We start from the raw sequence: 15,685 nt of genomic DNA on the forward strand, positions 1-15,685 counted from the left end.
ATTAATGCTTTTATCTGAATCTCTGAGTGAGATTAGAGCCCAGTGATCTTTTTGAGATGCATCCATTTGTATTTAATATGAACGGTAATCCATTGTCTGTGTTGGCTGTCCATTTGCCTGCAAATTTCTGGCTTTATTATTTCCTCTCCTGTTATGCTCTTTACTTAACCTTATGAGACAACACTGGAGAACCAATTATATCCATCATGGTCATAATTTGCAATAATACAGTAGCTTCCAGCTATCAAAATATTACTGTAAATATTGAATGCTCAAAGCCAGGAATCAAACAGCTTTATTTTATGGGTATTATTATTGACCCATTGCCACTTTGATCTCCATAAGAACAAAAGCATGGTAGGAAAGTCATTTTACAAAGTGCAGTGAAGGAGATCTCATGATCTAGGGATGACTGAAATCACCAAGCCTATGAAACCAACCAGACACTAAAGGCTGCTGAGGGTGAAATGCTCTGGCCTAGCAATTCAGTTTAATGCTGTGCTGGATGTATATTGCTGTCTTGGCCGAAATAGGAGTGTCTGCATTTTGTCCACTGAAGTACACATCAAGTTGGCAGCTCACAACCAATTTGAGAAACTGGAGAGTCCTGAGTGTAGCCAGCCCAATAAATTGCCCTCCCTGGAATTTGAAACACAAGAGGAAAGATTTGATTATTCACAACTGAAATCACAGCACATCAAAGATTGAGGACTAAAGGTTGTGAATGGTATTGCGCAGCATGAATTCCATTTACCTCAAAGATCTAGGTTTGCATATGGCCTGGAGTGAAAGGGTGAAATATTTTAGGCTCTGTTGATTATAATGGCCCTGCTGGCAAAGGGTTTGACCAAGCATAAGTCAATTTTCAACTAATTGTAAGTCTACCAAGTAATAGTGTTCATTGAGCAGCATCATTGTGTATAGCAGGAGCTTCAATAGCCAATGACCATGGCTTTAGGATAATTGAGAAAAAAGAATCTAAGAGAGGATGAAGAGAATATTTCACATACATTAAGTTGTTATGTCCAAGTGTTGAAAGATGATGAAACCATTTCCAAAGCAACTTCCAAGATGAAATTGGATGGACTTGAAATATCTGCAGAAGGCTATCTGGAAGGAGCAGGGGATTGGGAATAATGTCGTAGGTCTTTATTGAACTGGCATGAGCATAGTGCACAGAATGACCTTCTATCTATCAGGTAGAGGGCATATAGTTGTTGTTGTTCATCTTGTCACTTCACATAAAAAAATATTAATTCCCAGTTATTAGTTACTATTACCTATTATTCATGAGCAGATATTTGAGAAGCCAAGTTGTGTAGTCATCTCTGAGCGTCCTGTTCCAATGCACTGGAAGGTTCATTATGAGCATTAATGAATCATAAAAAGTAAGCATGAAACAACAGAGATAGTTAAGTACTCACACAATAGACATTGATTAACTAAGCTTGCACTGGAAATGAATGTTTTTACCACAGACTAATGCCATTCGAATTTTTGCTTCATAAAATTTGATCTGCAAAGGTGATACGACTTTTCATCATCGTGGATGAGGAATTGATTCATTTTCAGTTCAGCTTAACCCAGCTGGGCTTGATATTGGCTGAGAGGAAACCATTTGTTCCTGACATGTAATTCTAATGCTACGATATAATACTATTAGCATTATAATTATGAATGACACATTGTTTTTTCAGATTAAGTTAATTGTGAAAATAATTCCCCAATTAAATCCATATCCTCAGAAATCCATTGAAAAGATGCTGAAAGAAACAATTGCCTGGCTGTTTACCTTGTGGGCATGCTATCAAAAACTAGACCTTTAATAACCCAGTAAGGTGAAATAAACATCCATTGTAAAATATCACTGATAAATGAGAGGTTATATGCTGTTCATAGATTCAGACCTCAGTTTAATGGAGAGCTGTTGCAGTAACAAAACCTGTGTCACTGCAAGATAAGAAAAAATTGGCAGAACGCATGGACACAGTAAAGAATTAAGTCGAGGACATAATTCAGGTCAAACTCAAAATGTCAAATGAAGACGTAGCCCATGGACTGTTAGTATTTAGTCCTCTGACTTCATCTGAATAATTCTAATTAGATTCTGGTGTTCTTTGCTGCTCTACAAGCAAATCATCCAATCAGAGATGTCGATATCAGACTGCCTGTACCATGGCAGAGGCCTTGAGATTGGTGCTGGGGAAAGGAGGAGACTGGGCAGACACTGAACAGCAGTCTCTGTGTTGCTGAGTGTATAGCCTCCTTATTCTAAACTAATATTCAGAAATAACAGAAGTTATCTCATAGTGGCAGCTGTAGTCATGGCCAGTCACCCTGAACGGGACAAAACTGATATTCCTTTGGTGACAACATGCCTGAAATAGTGTAGAATTCATCAATTGGATAATTTGTCAGCCTTAGCCTGACCCATGCTATTCAATGTAGCCAGAAGCAAGGGACTAGGGTTTGATTTGACTTGAGTTGACTTATTATTATCACAAGTACGTAGGTACAATGACACATTTTGTTTTGCATGCAGTACTGGCAGATCACAATGTACAAAGAGGGTGATAGAATGGAGCAAGGAATAAAAAGTTATGGATGCAATGAAGGTGTACAAAAAGCAAGATCAGCATTAGATTTGAAATCTGAGAGGTCTATTCAGCAATCTAATAACAGCAGGGAAGAAGCTGTTCTTGAATCTGGTGGTAAGTGTGTTTAAGCTTTTGTATCTTCTGACTGACGGAAGAGGGTGGAAGAGATTATAACCAGGGTGGGAAGGGTCTTTGATGATGTTGGCTGCGTTCCTGAGGCAGCAGGAGGTATAGATGGAATCAATGGATGGATGTACAATGGCTGTATGGATCAGAACAGTTACCCAACTGAACCCAGTCAACCAGCCCTATTGGTTTAGTTTTAATTGAATTGAATGATTTAGTGTCACATGTATTTTTTAAAAAGTCTCACCACGCTCCAATGCCATTTTAAATTACTGTGTATATTAAAAGATAATACTGAATCAGAGTTTATCTTTCACTAGTCCTTCTTGTTCCTCAATCAATGCTCCACTTGACATCAGCTGGGATCACTGTAATATGTTCCAGGTATTGGTTATGGATCTCCACCACTGAGACCTTGTGTTACAACACAGGTAAACCCTCCTGCTTAATTTAAACCAGAAAATATTTATCCCAATCAGTAATCTGTGAAATTTGAGAGACCAAGAGCTATTTAAAGTACAAATTAATAACTTTATTTCTTAACATATAACAGAGAATAATTAACCAACAACTATTTACAACTCCTTCCTCTAATGTATCTCTTACTTTCCCTTCTATAATACAAGTCCGATAAAACCCCCGATTAAGCTTTATTGAAAAAATTCAAATTTCAAAACCCAGCCAGCTGTCAAATCTTCTATTTGGATCTTCCTCTGTCTTCTTTTCTTCTTCTTAGAGATTATGCTTCATAGGTCCCAGATCGATAAAGGTATCTTTAAGAGAGCTATTCTCCAGGAAGTCTGCAGATTAGATTAGATTACTTACAGTGTGGAAATAGGCCCTTCGGCCCAACAAGTCCACACCGACCTGCCAAAGCGCAACCCACCCAGATCCATTCCCCTACATTTACCCCTTCACCTCACACTATGGGCAATTTAGCATGGCCAATATCACCTAACCTGCACATTTTTGGACTGTGGGAGGAAACCGGAGCATCTAGAGGAAACCCACGCAGACACGGGGAGAATGTGCAAACTCACACAGTCAGTCCCCTGAGGCAGGAATTAAACCCGGGTCTCTGGCACTGAGAAGCAGTAGTGCTAACCATTGTGCCACCGTGCCAGATGTTGTTGGCTTGGCAGTTCTCCTCCCAACTGTTCAATTTTCCCTGGTCTTATACCTCCAAAGCCAACTGTATCATTGGATTTTAAGATTGTCAATATACTAAATTCAAACTTGATTGGAGTTTAGTTTTTTTGGGGGGTATAATTTAAACTGATTGGCCTAATTCAAATTTGTTTTGTTGTTTCCAGGCAAACAGCTAATTGAGTTGTTCGACCAAATGTTACATTATGTCATTTTCAGAACACTTGTTGCTGTGTCAGGTAGTTCTGCTAGCTTTTCACTCTCTTAAAGATATAGTACACCCACATCTTCTTAACACGTGAATGTTGCGTACAAGCCATGGGCCAATTCTCATATGTCTGGAGCTCCAACTGATGCTCATCCAGACAATGCAGCCCGAGCTTGGTCACAGTGGTCATGCACCTCCACTCTCCCAAAGCTGCCATTTGTTCAGGCTCCCAGGCCCAGTTGAGGACCTGTAGCCTTGGCCTAGCCTGTGTGTCCATGCCAGGGGATTCAGCCTTGGCCCTGCCTCTCACTGACTGGGTGACCCCGAACAGGGTTGTTGCTGTGATCGCCTCATCCAGACGTTGCTGCCGCTGCCACTGACACTTCCTCCTTTATCATTAACTTGGTGTTGGGCGGCGCTGCTGCTTTCTGCGCCCAGGCCGCCATCTTAGTCCACCATCTTTTTCACTTTTACAAAGTGACCTTTCCTTCACCGCCTCCCGGAACTGGAGCCAGAGAGAGGTGGAAGGGTGAGTTCACCGAGCAGTTTCTCTTTTACGGCACCATTGGAAGGCAGAACATCTTCCAGTGAGGTGCATGCCTTTCTTCTTGTGGCAGAAAACAAGTTTTTCAAGATGGATATACCTACAATAATAGGCAAACCTGCAACTTACTCTGTCACGTGCTTTCTGGAAGTGCTCCCTTTACAAGTGATCCTCGGTTTACTCAATCAACATGAAAAATGGCTACTAAGACAGATGAATGCGAGGTGCTGCATTTTGGGAAAGCAAATCTTAGCAGGACTTATACACTTAATGGTAAGGTCCTAGGGAGTGTTGCTGAACAAAGAGACCTTGGAGTGCAGGTTCATAGCCCCTTGAAAGTGGAGTCGCAGGTAGATAGGATAGTGAAGAAGGTGTTTGGTATGCTTTCCTTTATTGGTCAGGGTATTGAGTACAGGAGTTGGGAGTTCATGTTGCGGCTGTACAGGACATTGGTTAGGCCACTGTTGGAATATTGCGTGCAATTCTGGTCTCCTTCCTATTGGAAAGATGTGAAACTTGAAAGGGTTCAGAAAAGATTTACAAGATTGTTGCCAGGGTTGGAGGATTGGAGCTACAGGGAGAGGCTGAACAGGCTGGGGCTGTTTTCCCTGGAGCATCAGAGACTGAAGGGTGACCATATAGAGGTTTACAAAATTATGAGAGGCATGGATAGGGTAATTAGGCAAAGTCTTTTCCCTGGCTTCGGGAGTCCAGAACTAGAGGGCATAGGTTTAGAGTGAGAGGGAAAAGATATAAAAGAGATCTAAGGGACAATGTTTTCACACAGAGAGTGATATGTGTATGGAATGAGCTGCCAGAGGAAGTGGTGGAGGCTGGTACAATTGCAACATTTAAGAAGCATTTGGATGGGTATATGAATAGGAAGGGTTTGGAGGAATACGGGCCAGGTGCTGGTAGGTGGGACTAGATTAGGTTGGGATATCTGGTCGGCATGGATGGGTTGGACTGAAGGATCAGTTTCCATGCTGTCCATCTCTATGACTCTATGACTCTAAGACACCCAGGGCAGGCAAAGTGTGTTTGAGCTGTTTTGTCTGAGAAACTGGGCAATCAGGCATTCATAGAGCAGTGCAACAAGCAGATGCAACAAGCCAAAAGGGCATAATTGACACATACTTCCAGTAGATCCAAGTTGTCGAGCTTAGGGGCATTTCAGCCTTTTGAGTCTGTACCACCAAACGATTAGGTGGTAAATGATTTTCAACTCAGTATCCATTTCCTACATTTATTACATATACTTTGGTCCCTTTAGCCCTAAGAACTATTTCTAACTCCTTGAAAATATTCAATGTTTTGGCATTGATTGCTTTCAGTGGCAAAAGTTCCCATAGACCCACTACTCTCAGGTTGAAGAAACCTCTCTTTGTCTCAGAGGTGATCTACCCTGTATCCCTAAACGGTGATGCCTGGTTCTGGGCTCCCCAGTCATCAGGAACACCCTTCCTATGATTGCTCTGTCTAGTCCTGGTAGAATTCTATAGATTGAATGTGATTAATCATTGGCTATAAATGTTTTCCTGCTCCAATTGCAAGCAAAAACATCTTTTTTTTGTTATTTTTTTCATTTCACTTTTTCTGTTACTTAATAAAAAATAGCAATCAATATTAAATTTAAGAATGTCAGCTAACCTGCTGCCTATTTTGGCCCATTCAGACCTACCATTGGTTGTTTTTACCTGGAATGACATAAAGGGAGGGATTGGGTGAGATGATTAGTGTTGGTGCAGGTGGCGGTGGGTGAGCAAGTAGGAAGGGCAGAGGGCAAGAAGGTTTGGTAGCTTTTGGAGATGGCCTGGATGAGAGCGAGTGAGGGAAGATGTCACATGCGAGAGTGAAAGTGGTAGAGCATGAGACTTGTTGTGAGGTGGTTGCAGTGGCAGAGTTACGGTGAAAGTATGATAACAGAAAGAAATTTAATCTTGTGGACTACAAAAGGTCATTAACTTTCTTGCCACATAGCTGTGTGCTCCTCTGGATATGATACCACATTGACCCAGGTAGCTACTTGGGACCAGGTTGACAACATCTGGTGCCATGGTCTCCTTGGCAATCCTAAATTAAAAGGACGACACTTACTCCACAATACCAACATCTGGAACTCCAGCTATCTGTCTGTGAATTGGCGAGCCAACTTGTCTCTCTCAGTCATGTTGCTCAGATTGATGATTTTCTATTGAAGCTAAACTCAGCAAACATTTTTTCTACCTGATTTACATAATGCTCTTGGTCGGATGATAACAAGGAAGAACGAGAAACTATTACCTCAATACAGCAATCCCAAGCCCCGCCTCCACCTGGCATGGGAAAAATGGAAATGTGATGGCAATGTGACAATTATGAGAATAAGTTTTGAAACAATGATCTCTGTAAATCACAAATCTTGAATTTGCCTATCCATGCTAAAAAAAAGTAACAAAAAAATTAAACATCTGCAGGCAAAACTTGCATATCCACAGTGTTTAACCTATATTAAACCTATTTTAAATGAGCTCTGCACTCGCAAATTCTGTCATTCGCTGGTCTTCTCAGGAACGGAAACCTCACAGATACTGAGGGAATGACTGTGTTGCTCCTGTTTACTGCGGGAAGAGGCAGACAGAATGATTCCTTTTCTTTCTATGTTAAAGATTTGGTTTTTAGTCCCCTTGCTCTTGTTTGCATTGCAATTTGCTAAGCTTGGCTGAAGTTTCTGAAAAAAAACATTTATCCTTTGCAGTATCAATTCTTTCTACCAATTGGCTCCTATCTTGAGGCAACATGAGTTGTGCTCATGCTGAATCACACCAGTAAATTGAGGTCTGAATTTAAACAATCCCATCCTCTCATTTATCATTTATATTGTTCGCTGGATATTAATTTCATCCCACTGCATTCTAACAGCTTTCAAAGTTTTGATATTGTTTCCTCTAGGTTGGCACATAAATGTCGCTATTACAATAAATTGTTTTCCATAAGCTGTCAAGTTTCAGAATCATATGCAGAAGGAAGTCATTTAGCTCATTGTGCATGTGCAAGCTCTTTGAAACAGCTATCCAGTTAGCTCAGCGTATCTTCTCAGTGGATAAAGACTAACCAGAAGGCCAATGGTGAGGTAATAAACATAGAATATGGAACATAGAACAGTTCAGCATAGGAACAGGCCATTCAGCCCATGATGTTGTGCCCAACGTGATACCAAATTAAACTAATCCCTTCTGCCTTCCCTTAGTTCCTATCCTTCCATTCTTTGTATATTAATGTGATTACCTAAAAGTGCCTCAAATGCGCTTAATGTATCTGTCTCCCCCACCACCCCTGGCAACATGTTCCATGCTCCTGCCACTCTCTGTATAAAGAACTTGCCCCTCACATTTCCTTTGAATGTTCCCCCTCACCTTAAATGCATGCCCCTGACATTGGACATTTCAACACTGGGAAAAAGATTTTGACTGTCAACCTTTTCTATGTCCTCTCATAATTTTATAGATTGCTATCAAGTTTCCCATCAGCCTCCTCCACTGCAGAGCAAGTTACCAGACTTGCTCTCAGCCTGATAGGGCTGTCCTTTTGAGCGAGATTGGGCAAACTGGGCCAATATTCTCTAAGTTTGAAGAATGAGTTGTTCCAGCCTCTCCTTCTAGCTCATACCTTCTAATCCAGGCAGCACACTGGTAAACCTTTTGTTCATCCTCTCTGAAGCCTCCTCATCCTTCCTGTAATGTGGCGACCACAACTGAAAGCAACTGAACATTATGAAAGAAGATTTGAAAGGAAGTGACAATGATAGACAAATCCAGAGGCATTTGCAGATTGTGGTAACCAGGTCCTTTGTCTATCCTGACTGATTATGCATTGAAATTTTAACATTTTATCCTTTCTCTGTTTTGAAAGGAATCACATACAAACATAGAGACAGCTCATTTACCTATCCTGCCTTTTTGAAAGAGCTAATCAATTGATCCCACAAGTTTGCCTCACATCAATTGCTTCTTCAGAGTTATTGTTGAGTCTTGTTACAAATGTGGGCTCAGGAACATGAAATAAGAGTAGGCCATTCAGTCTGTCGTGTCTGCTCCACCAGCTCGTATAGTTACGGATGCTCAAGCATTTCAAAGCCTTTGCACTACACTATCTCTATAACCTGTACACCACGAGTAATCAAGTATCTCTCAATCTTTAAGCATATTCAGCTTCCTATTAAGGTTGAGATTTATAAAGCCTAGTGTCTCTCTGAGTAACACAAAATCTCCTCATCTCAGCCCTAAATGACATACTTTCCTTTCCAAAAAATATTTTTCCCCCTGTTCTAGACACCCCAAGCAAGGGAAATATCTTACCTGTGCCTATTCTGTCCATGACTTCAAGTCTTTTGCAGCCTTCAATGAAATCATTTTTCATTCTTCAAACTTAGGGAATATTGGCCCAGTTTGCCCAATCTCGTTCAAAAGGCTGAGAGCAAGTCTGGTAACTTGTTGCAGTCCTCCTGTGGCAGTAATATATGTCCTGAAATAAATGACCAAAACTGCACACTGAATCCCAGTGCTGTCTAACCAGGTTTTTATGCAACTGAAGCAAGTCTTCACCACTCATACACTCAAATCCTCTTACAGCCAAGGCTAACATTCCATTAGCTTTACTAACAGCTTGTTTTTTTAGATTAGATTACTTACAGTGCGGAAACAGGCCCTTTGGTCTAACAAGTCCACACCAACTCTCTGAAGAGCAACCCACCCAGACCCATTCCCCTACACCTAACACTATGGGCAATTTATCATGGCCAATTCACCTAACCTGCACATCTTTGGACTGTGGGAGGAAACCAGAGCACCCGGAGGAAACCCACGCAGATATGGGGAGAATGTGCAAACTCCACACAGACAGTTGCCCGAGGCGGGAATTGAACACAGGTCTCTGGCGCTGTGAGGCAGCAGTGCTAACCACCGTGCCACCGTGTTACAACTGCCTAATAGTCTTGAGTAACTTATTGACACTTAGGCCCCTCTGTACAATTATACTTCCAGCCTCTTACCATTTTAAGAAATACTCTGCACATCCATTCCCCCTATCAGAGTGGATAACCTTAAATCTTCCCACATTATGCTCCATTTAACACGTATGTGCTCACTTACCAAGAGTATCCAAATTGTCCTGAAGCCACTGTCCATCTTCCTCATAACATATACTCCCATGCAGCTTTGCATCATCAATAAATGTGGAAATATTACATTTAGTCCCTAGCTTGAAATGATTGACATATATTGTGAATAGCTGGGGCCCAAGTATTGATCTTTGTGGTACTCCATACGTCACAGCCTGCCAATATGAGAAAAACACGTTTATTGTTATTCTCTGCTTTCTGTCTCTAAGCTAATCATTAATCCATGGCAGTACATGACCTCTGATCATGTGTGCTGTAATTTTGCTAAACATGATCATGTGAAAAATTCCAACACATTTTTCAAATCCATGCTGACCATGCATAGTCAGATCGTTATTGCCCACGTGTCTTCTTATCACATGCTACATAATAATTTCAAACATTTTTCCCACCATTCATATTAGGCTAACAGGCTTTCTCTGTTTATAAATAATAGTGTGACATTTAATGGCTTCCAATTTTTATTTTCTCATTTGTTCATGGTATGTATGTATCGCTGACAGAGAGTCAGGGAGAGTCTGAAAGTGTCACAGTCTGTCTGAAAGAGTGTCACAGTGTGTCACCGTCTGTCAGAGAGTGGAACAGAGTGCTTCAGATGTGCTGGAATGTGTCACGGTATGTCATAGATAGTGTCAGAGAGTGTCACAGTGTGTCTTAGAGGGTGTCACAGTGTGTCCTTCCCCAGTTGTTAAGAGGTGGTTACAATTAAACACATTGCTGTGAATCTGTAGTCAGAAGTAGGTCAGTTGAGGACAGCATATTTCCTTGCTAGTGAATGTTAGTTAACCAGACTGGTTTTTAGAACAAAAGAAACACAGTAATTACATGGTTGCTTTTTATTGCTTCAAATTCCACCATCTGCCGCGATGAGATTTGAACCCATGTCCCCAGTACATTAACCAGGTTGTGGATTGCTTGATCAGTGACATTACCATAACCCATAAAAGCTGTACCCAGTTACCAATATGGCCCACTTTCTACAATCGATGGAATTTTGGAAGATCATCACCAATATGTCTATAGACACATTCTTCCACATTCTGGGATGTAAAATATCAGCTGCTGGGAACTTATCAAGATATAAAAGCTTAACATGTACCAACAGATTCAAGAACAGCTTTTTCACCACTGTTATCAGACTTCTGAAAGGACCTCGCAAATTTTAAGTTTAATGTTGACCGTGTTCTTTGTGCACCTTCTCTGAAACTCAGGAAGTCTGATAGCACCTGTGGAGAGAGAAACACTTTGTTTTTTTTAATCATAATTAGCATCTTCATTTCACATATTATTGTGTAAATCAATTTCATATATTACTATGCAGGCATCTCAAAGCACTTTACAGGACTTCTGAAGTCTTGTGATTAAAAACTAATTCTCCATGCCCATCAATTGGCACAGAGTAGGCTCTCACAACAGGAATGAAGTAATGATTCATTATCTGTTATCATCATATTGATTCAGGGAGCAATTGTCCATGACACTTTTGACCCTCTGCTCTACTTCCAATATTGCCACTTGAGAAGTAGACAGATCCTTGGAAGGGCATAAATACGAAAGAGACAGTGCTGTAGAAACTCAGCTACTCTGGCATCATTTGTGGAGAGAAAAGGAGAACTAATGTTTTGAGTCCAGTATGATATTTTTCAGAATAGATTTGACTTATCATTGTATGACAACAGCTACTGTAGAGTGCCAGCATTGATTTCAGATGTAGTACAGTCCCTTAATGCAAGAGTTCACATACAAAACACAAATAAAAATGCATGTTTTTCCTAATATTTACGGTTCCTCATACCACAGACATTTAGCAATCTATGCTGTCCCCTCTCATAAGACTCAGTTTTCTTGCTATAGTATGGAGTTTAATATTGCACATTGCATTTCAATTGAGGCCTACTTGAGGCAGTGAAGAAGGCAAATAGTATGTTGGCATTAAAAATAAGAGGGTTTGAGTACAGGTCCAAAGTTGTCTTGTAGCAATTGTACGGAACCTTGGTGAGATGATACTGGGAGTACATTGTAGCAGTTTTGGTCTCCTTATCTGAGGAAGGATGTTCTTGCTATTCAGAGAGCAAAGTGAAGGTTTCCCAGATGGATTCCCAGGATAAGACTATTGAGTTCAGGTCCTGGATTGTAATTTGAAGCCACATCCGACTATCAACTAAGCCAGGGCTGACACGCAATTCAGAAGATCCTGAAATAAAGACAATGAGTTGGGAGAAGAGGACCTTTTTCTGCAATTTGTGAGGGTAGGGGTCTTGACTAAAAGGCCAAAAGTTACAAAATTCAGTTCTTTGGAAGGGAGCTGGAGGTAATTCTTCAGACAAGGAATTCTGAACTTGTAGAATACTATCTTAGTGCTTAAGGTAGAAATGTTGATGATCAAGAATAGACTGGGCAAGAAGATGAAACAGAAGTGATTGAAGAAAATGGCTGGATAACTCATTCTGATTATTTGTTCAATTGGGGAGTGAATGCCATCTCAATTGGTTAGACAGTCTGGCCTATTTCCACTCTGTCATTCTATGTCTAAATTGTAAGATTATTAGATTAGATTCCCTACAGTGTGAAAACAGGCCTTTCAGCCCAACTAGTCCACACCGACAAGTAACCCACCCAGACCCATTTCCTTCTAACTAATACACCTCGCACTATGGGTAATTTAGCATGGCCAATTCACCTAACCTGCACATCTTTGGACTGTGGGAGGAAACCCACGCAGACACAGGGAGAATGGGCAAACTCCACACAGTCACCTAAGGCTGGAATTGAACCTGGGACCCTGGTGCTGTGAGGCAGCAGTGCTAACTACTGAGCCACTGTGCCACCATAGTTCAGGCTTCCTGCCAGTGACTGATCCTATAGAAGGCCATGCTTCTTATATTTTTAAAGGAGTAATTGCCATACTGCATCAGAGTAGAAGCAAAATGCATAAAGCTTAAAATGTGTTGCTGGAAAAGCACAGCAGGTCAGGCAGCATCCAAAGAGAAGGAGAATCGACGTTTCGGGCATAAACCCTTCTTCAGGAAGGGGTTATGCCGAAACATCAATTCTCCTGCTCCTTGGATGCTGCCTGACCTGCTGCGCTTTTCCAGCAACACATTTTTAAGCTCTGATCTCCAGCATCTGCAGTCCTCACTTTCTCCTAGCAAAATGCATAAACACCTACAAACAAAAGGGAAAGCAATCTTCACTATTTATTTTGTATGATTAGTAGAGGCAGTAGATTTTAATGCAAATTCATTTTTTCAACCAGTTTTAAATGAGATATTAAAAAATGGAATGAGCAATGCAAAATATTTGTGTACCAATTAAAGCATCTGTAAGTCATCCTGGATCTGACATTTTCTATTACAGGATAGTAAGAGTCATCTTTTTATTCACGTCTCCCATTGAGTTAAGCATCTGCCAAACACAACTAATGTAGCCCTAGAATCCGTAAATGGGTCTTTGAACAAAGTGAACAAAAAAATGAGGAGGCTGAATAAATTTGTTACTTAACTGCCATCTGCTGATAAGGAGGTAATTCATGAAACAGATGGATGTATCTGCTCAGTGCAAACAACGAAGGATGCAAATTTAAATATTTCTTGCATATTGCAGAGGATAGCCACCTCTGGATGCTATAAGATTCTCATTGCCATAGTAACAGCATTCCTTTCTTCAGCAATGTAACAGATTCTGAACTAGTAGAGCACTTCATAAGAAAAACAATGGTTTTTGATGCATTAATTGAGCACACTTTGCACTTTTTAAAAATACTTCATAGGAAATAGGTTTGAAAGTAGAAACAAGGAGGGATCTCTTGCACCTTCATAAATTGTTGGGTCAATATTCTGAGGAGCTGCAGCCTGTGTAGATTGCCAAAGCCCTCCTATCTTTTTTGCATGAACATGGAGCTCTACATTTCTGGTCCGGACTTGTGAGCCTGCTCCTTCAGAAATGTGGAACTTTCCTGTTTTCAGAATGCTTCTTCATAGCACAAGATTATCAGCAAAATCTAAGCCAAGTCCCAGGAATAACTCCACAGAGGCAAGTATCCTGTCACCCAGTTTTTTTTATTCACTCATGGGATGTGGGCATCGCTGGCTAGGTCAGCATGTATTGTCCATCCCCAATTGCCCAGAGGGCAGTTATGAGGCAACCACATTGCCCTGGGTCTGGAGTCACATGTAGGCCAGAGCAGGTAAGGATGGCAGTTTCCTTCCCCAAAGGACATTAGTGAACTGTGTGGGTCTTTCTAACAATTGACAATGGTTTCATGATTATCATTAGACTCCTAATTCCTGATTTTTATTGAATGCAAATTCCATCATTTGCCATGGCAAAATTTGAATCCAGGTCTCTTGAACATTATCTGAGTTTCTGGATGAATCATCTACCAATAATACCACTAGGCCATTTCCTCTCCCGAAAGTCACCCTTTATTTACACATGTACACATGTTACTCAGCGCCAGCTCCCAGAGTGAAAAGACCCTCTGCCACTCCTGTTTAGATCTTTCAGCCAAGGCTCCCTGATTGGATGAGGTTAACAGCCCCAATCAGGGAACTCATATTCTATCACATCCATTGGCTGACCTTGTTGCAATCACTATTTGCCCCATTTTTATGTCATTTACTGCTATGTCCAGAAAGACTTCACTCATTCATGAGCTTGCTGAAAGATTTGGGGACATATCACTAGTTTCTCAATGTGATAGTGGATGAGTCTGCAGGTAGCATTGGTGGCAAGATGGTGGATGTCTGGGGTGAGGTGGGCAGTGTGAATGGCGTTGTGATAAATGGCTAGGATACATGGAAGGATTGGGTGAGCAGAGTGCTAGCTGCTAAGGTAGCAAGTGGTAAGGTCATATGTAGCAGATGTGCAGGAAGCCAGTAAGTTAGGGTAGCAGGGTAATAAAGTTTTTGGGGAAAATCCAACATAGTCAGGACATGTCATGGGTTCAAACGTGAATCTTTCACAGTGCATCCAGAATCCAGAAGCTCTGGGTCTCTATGAGGACATGAGTTGCTAATTGACCCTTTGTTGCTCAGAGCATTGGGGGTAGAAGTTGGGACTTCATGTTATGATTGTCCAGGATGACGTTGAGGTCAATTTTGGTGTCCTATGCACATTTTTGGTCACCCTGCTATAGGAAAGATATTACTAACTTAGAGAGGGTGCAGAGTAGATTTACAAAGATGCTACCAGGACTGGAGGTTTGAGTTATGAGGAGAAGCTGGATTAGCTGGGATTTATTTTACTGGATGAGGGGTGACCTTATAGAGGTTTGTAAATCATGAGGGGCATGGATAAGGTAAATAGCAAAGGTCTTTTTTCCTCAGGTAAGGGAGTTCAAAATTAAAAGGTATAATTTTAAAGTGAGATGGGAAAGATTTAAGAAGGGACTGAGGGCAGCTTTTTCACACAGAGGGTGGTTCACATGTGGAATAAGCTGCTAGAGGAAGTGGGAAGTGGTACATGCAGATTCAGTCATAACATTTAAAAGGCATTTGGACAGGTTTAGAAGGATATGGGTCAAGTGCAGGCAAATGGACTAATTTACTTTGAGAAACCTGGTTGGCATGGATGGGTTGGACCAAAGGGTCTGTTTCTGTGCTGTATGATATATGAAACTATGCCACGTGTTACCACATTCAGAAAATCTGTCAGGTCACTGCACAGGCAGTGAAAGACTCAATGAACTCTCAAAGGTCACACAGCTGAATTTAGGCAGAATCTCTGGCGAATTCAAAATAACTTTTGTAGAAGATCAGCAGAAACTGCAGAGAACTTGAGCAAATGGTCGCATCTTCCGAGCTCTGTGCTGATCTCTGACTGTTTTGTTTTCTTCATTCATGAGATGAGAGCATCTCTGGCTAGGTCAGTGTTTATTGCCCATCTCTAATTCTCCCAGAGTGCAG

At 41.1% G+C, this 15,685-nt stretch overlaps 1 long non-coding RNA gene across 1 annotated transcript; it reads right to left on the reverse strand.

Moving 5' to 3' along the window:
* Positions 1-285: 285 nt before the first annotated feature.
* On the reverse strand, positions 286-9,897 carry LOC122565307. The gene is made up of 4 exons (XR_006316127.1): positions 9,751-9,897; positions 8,959-9,124; positions 1,281-1,350; positions 286-639 (listed from the first exon to the last, which is right to left on the reverse strand). It is a non-coding gene; the product is annotated as an uncharacterized LOC122565307 (long non-coding RNA).
* Between the last annotated feature and the right edge of the window lie 5,788 nt (positions 9,898-15,685).

Source organism: Chiloscyllium plagiosum, chromosome 2 (assembly GCF_004010195.1).
Source record: "Chiloscyllium plagiosum isolate BGI_BamShark_2017 chromosome 2, ASM401019v2, whole genome shotgun sequence".
In the NCBI taxonomy this organism is placed as follows: Eukaryota; Metazoa; Chordata; class Chondrichthyes; order Orectolobiformes; family Hemiscylliidae; genus Chiloscyllium; species Chiloscyllium plagiosum.